This window comes from Salmo salar, chromosome 01 (genome assembly GCF_965601325.2).
Source record: "Salmo salar chromosome 01, fSalSal1, whole genome shotgun sequence".
NCBI classification, from domain to species: domain Eukaryota; kingdom Metazoa; phylum Chordata; class Actinopteri; order Salmoniformes; family Salmonidae; genus Salmo; species Salmo salar.
In genome coordinates this window covers 79725957-79731452 of record NC_138291.1, presented here as the reverse complement: position 1 = coordinate 79731452, position 5496 = coordinate 79725957, and the positions used below count along the sequence as shown (strand labels likewise).

The 5496-nt window shown below is 41.1% G+C and overlaps 1 non-coding gene across 1 annotated transcript; it reads left to right on the top strand.

The window, feature by feature from the left end:
• Window positions 1-2634: 2634 nt before the first annotated feature.
• Window positions 2635-2730, top strand: trnat-ugu (transfer RNA threonine (anticodon UGU)). The gene is made up of 2 exons: window positions 2635-2674; window positions 2695-2730. It is a non-coding gene; the product is annotated as a tRNA-Thr (tRNA).
• The last annotated feature ends 2766 nt before the right edge of the window (window positions 2731-5496 follow it).

The window sequence follows — 5496 nt, the reverse complement described above, 5'->3', positions numbered from 1 at the left end:
CTTGTTATAATATTTCTGTCATGCTGCTTTGTTGACATCTCCCCCAACCCCCGCCGCCCAGGGTATTCGCCCAATCAACGGCCACCACCGCATATTCCTTAATGTATGTATGACTTTATGGTGTAAATGGATGGGTGCTGGGAATCTAATTAAAAATAGGAACGTAAAACTGCACAAATAATAATCTGCAGCTTGATTCAAATCAACTCCTCTCAAATACCACATTGCTTAGCTATTCTTACCGCCTTCACGGCAAGGTTAATTATCTGCGCCCTCAATTTGATGCTTAAAAATGTACTCCTTTGTGGAGTTTGATTTGGGAATGATTGTGTATTTTGATACTCTCCTTGTCATTCAACACATAACTTGGAAGCTATGTTATGTTTGGATCTGTTTTAACGTTACTAACAAAATGTTCACGATAGCGTGCCAACCTGAACTGAACTGGCATTCCATAGTAGGGGTGACTTTAGGATATTTTGACTGTTACAGTTTATCATTAAAGGTAAGAATCAATATGAAACAACATTGTCATCAGCATAGATCTCCCAGGTTGTCATCAGTGTAGTAGATCTCCCAGGTTGTCATCAGTGTAGTAGATCTCCCAGGTTGTCATCAGTGTAGTAGATCTCCCAGGTTGTCATCAGTGTAGTAGATCTCCCAGGTTGTCATCAGTGTAGTAGATCTCCCAGGTTGTCATCAGTGTAGTAGATCTCCCAGGTTGTCATCAGTGTAGTAGATCTCCCAGGTTGTCATCAGTGTAGTAGATCTCCCAGGTTGTCATCAGTGTAGTAGATCTCCCAGGTTGCTCATTAGTGTAGTAGATCTCCCAGGTTGTCATTAGTTTAGTAGATCTCCCAGGTTGTCATTAGTTTAGTAGATCTCCCAGGTTGTCATTAGTGTAGCAGATCTCCCAGGTTGTCATTAGTGTAGTAGATCTCCCAGGTTGTCATTAGTGTAGTAGATCTCCCAGGTTGTCATTAGTGTAGTAGATCTCCCAGGTTGTCATCAGTTTAGTAGATCTCCCAGGTTGTCATCAGTGTAGTAGATCTCCCAGGTTGTCATCAGTTTAGTAGATCTCCCAGGTTGTCATCAGTTTAGTAGATCTCCCAAGTTGTTTTATCCTCGTAAATATCTTCAAATAATGCAGGACTTTGTTGTTACTCTATTTTTAATGCTAGTGTTCATTTGTTCCGGACAGTTACAGAGTAAGATTAAAACCATGCACAGAACACCATGTTTCTTTACCCTTGAACTGAAACTGTAGGGAATCTAATAAAAATACCAAACTTTTCCAATACATTTTATTCCTTAATTGGCACAAACAAGGGTATTCTGGGTGCACATTTGTCAAAAATTATTACTTTGAATTGGAATGCCATTGTGAACAGTATGAGTCTGACAACATGAACTCAAAATGTATGGAGACAGATGGTGCTGGTAACTTTGAAACCCTTTCTCATGTTATTGTACCCACAACAGGATAAAGTGGGGTACATAAACTTTATCAATTTATGTTAACCTTAAAATTGTTCCAGTTGGAAAAAACTGTAAAACAATTATTTGTTGTCACAGGAGTGACCATGCATGTTGTGAAGTCACTGTAATTTTCCCAGCCTTCATTTTTTATTTTCTCGGTATCACAACTGAAAAACGTCCAAGGGATATCTGCAATGACCATCAAATCAAGACTGTGAAAGCATATTCAATATTGTATCACCTTGAGTTTCAAGGGGTGAAAAGAGAGACACTACTTGTTATTCACTCTGAACGGCCCAAAGTACCTGTAGTGTTTCTGAGTTTCAGGGTGTCAGATTTCCTGCAGGCTAACTGAAGAGTCTTGGTATGTACTGTTAGTCACAGCTACAAGCCTAAACGTCAAATACCAACCTTGACTCAAGGTTAGACGTAATAAATGTGAACCCGGGACACTTCAATTAGCATCATATGTTACATTTCTTATGGTATGTGTTAATTTGTGGATATCCAGCATCCATTTCGTATGATACAGTGCCGTCGGAAAGTATTCAGACCCTTTTTCCACATTTTGTTACGTTAAAGCCTTATTCTAAAATTGATGAGGATTTTTTTATTTAATCCATCTGCACACAATACCCCATAATGTTGATGCACAGATCTGGAGAAGGGTACCAAAACATTTATGCAGCGTTGGAGGTCCCCAAGAACACAGTGGCGTCCATCATTCTTAAATGAAATAAGTTTGGAACCAAATGAAATAATGAAATAAGTTTGGAAGACTTTTCCTAGAGCTGGCCGCCCGGCCAAACTGAGCAATCTGGGGAGAAGTGCCTTGGTTAGGGAGGTGACCAAGAACCCGGTGGTCACTCTGACAGAGCTCTAGTTGCTCTGTGGAGAAGGGAGAACCTTCCGGAAGGACAACCATCTCTGCAGCACTCCACCAATCAGGCCTTTATCATAGAGTGGCCAGACGGAAGCCACTCCTCAGTAAAAGGCACGACAGCCCGAATGGAGTTTGCCAAAAGGCACCTAAAACAAGATTCTCTGGCCTGATGAAACCAAAATTGAACTCTTTGGCCTAAATGCCAAGTTTGGAGGAAAGCTCGCACCATCCCTTCGGTGAATCATGGTGGAGGCAGCATCATGCTGTGGAGGGCCTTCCCTGTGGCTCAGTTGGTAGAGCATGGTGTTTGTAACGCCAGCATGGTGTGTGCAATGCCAGGGTTGTGGGTTCGATTCCCACGGGGGGCCAGTACAAAAAACAAAACAAAAAGAAATGCATGAAATGTATGCACTCACTACTGTAAGTCGCTCTGGATAAGAGCGTCTGCTAAATGACCAATAAATGTAAATGTAAAAAAATGAGATGTTTTTCTGAGGCAGGGACTGGGAGACTAGTCAGGATCGAGGCAAAGATGAACAGAGCAAAGCACAGAGAGATCCTTGATGAAAACCTGCTCCAGAGCGCTCAGCACCTCAGACTAGGGCGAAGGTTCACCTTCCAACAGGACAACAACCCTAAGCACACAGCCAAGACAATTCAGGAGTGGCTTCGAGACACGTCTCTGAATGTCCTTGAGTGGCCCAGCCAGAGGCCGGATTTGAACCTGATCAAACTGGAGAGACCTGAAAATAGCTGTTCAGCAACGCTCCGCATCCAACCTGACAGAGCTTGAGAGGATCTGCAGAGAAGAATGGGAGAAACTCCCCAAATACAGATGTGCCAAGCTTGTAGTGTCATACCCAAGAACACTCGATGCTGTAATCGCTGCCAAAGGTACTGATGAGGGGAAAACAACTATTTAATACATTTTAGAATAAGGCTGTAACATAACAAAATATGGAAAAAGTCAAGGGGTCTGAATACTTTCCGAAGGCACTGTATGTTACGAATTACAATTCGTATGATATGTTACGAATTACAATTCGTATGATATGTTACAAATTACAATTTGTATGATATGTTACAAATTACAATTCGTATGAAATGTTAAGAATTTGCTAACTGTATGATATTTTACCAATTCCAATTTGTTGTGGCTAATGTTAGCTCGGTTCCTAGGTGGTTAACACTAAATTTAGCTAGGTGGCTAACGTTAGCTAGGGGTTAAGGTTAGGATTAGGATAAGGGTTAGCTAGCTTGTAAAGTAGCTAAAAAGTAGTTGCAAAGTTGCTAATTAGCTAATATTCCAAAATTGTGCGTGATGAGATGTCTTATGTAACCATACCAAACATAACATACAGTATCATACTAATTTGAGTGTCCCAGATTTACATTTACTATGTTATGTTTGAGACAATGCTGAAAATACAGACCTTCCACTCTTCCTCCAGCTTTTCATGCAGTGTTGTCATACAGTATGGTGAAACTATTGATTGTTGGTTGCAAAGTTTATTGGTGTACATGACCAATAAGCGTTGATTTGACTTGATTTGAACTATTCATTGTTGGTTGGCGTCTTGTGAATATCATGTTCCATGGTAAGCCACTGACTCGAGCTTGGTTAGCGACGGTTACTATCCACCGTAGCACTGGGATTGGCTCATCAGCCAGTCAATCAAATGCTAAAATATTTTTGGGCAGGGCTTGACAATGGGTCAATTGGACCATTGAGCCTTTTCAAAATATATTGTATGGCTCTGGATATCATTTGATCAATTCCATTCTATAACTTACATTGCATCAGCATGTCTGTGAATTCCTTTTTTAACATTGATATATAGATGGGATTGGTGTGGATCTGAATAGGCCCCAGATGTTCATTTATGATGATTACTTTGACATTATTCAAAGGATTTGAAATTGGGTAACCATGCACATGAATGCATTTTACTGCTCTCAATAGTGTGTATGGATTTGTAATGATTGGGTAGAGGAGCGTCAACTTCAGACATTAAGCACAATACAAGGACCTCTCTTCACTGGCCAGAGAACACAGGAAGAGGGGGACCACTAACAGCAAGTTCCTAGCAGAAGTAGTCCTTCCTCCCTTTTATTAATTTCACGCCTCCAGGATACTGTAGGACAATGCCCAGGACAATCAGTCTGACAATGCCCAGGACAATACTCAGACAGCTTATAGGAGACACAAACCCAGCAGGGTCCCGATGAAGAGTGATGATGACTATGGCTCAGCTAAGGAGATTCTCCATAGAATTGATGGACTACACACAAAGTGCCTCAAAAACTAAGAAACAGCATGAACGGACTGAAAATTACATGGTTGAGGTGTGTCTTGATTTAGCTGAAGGAAGTTGTGAGCCATCCGAGTAATGTAAATCACTAATAGTCTAATAATTTATCCGTGGAGCTAAAATCCTCTGGTGACTGTCACGACTTCCGCCGAAGTTGGTCCCTCTCTTTGTTCAGGCGGCGTTCGGTGGTCGACGTCACCGGTATCCTAGCCACCGCCGCTCCACCTTTCATTTTCCATTTGTTTTGTCTTGTTTTCCGCACACCTGGTTTACATCTCCTCATGATTAATATGTGTATTTAACTCTCTGTTCCCTCCATGGGGTATTGTTTATTGTCTAGGTTGGCACGCTTCCGGCTGATTTGCGCTGGGTTTTATTTGTACCCGTGATATGTGGCAGCCGGCACTTTGTACTTGGTTGTTGTACTTTGTGCTGCCTCACTTGTTCTTTGGGCATTTGTTTTTGTGACGCGGTTGCGTTCTGCTCTTACAATTGCCTCAGTAAAGTGCTTCTTTGATCACTCATCTCTGCTCTCCTGCTCCTGACTTCCATGCACCAGCTACACCCACCGTATGACAGTGACAAAGAAATGTAAAGTTGTTTAATACATCTTTGTTTTATAAAGTATCTAATGTTCTCCGAGAATGTATTGCCTTGTCATTTAAATAACTTAATTACCTTCAGAGGATAATTGTAGTTATAATTGTAACTATTTTATAGTTTCTTGTTGACTATTAACAAACATGTGGTGCCCTAAATGAATTAGACGTTATCGTATAGACCATTCCTCTACAATTGCAACAGGATCATATACAGTATGCT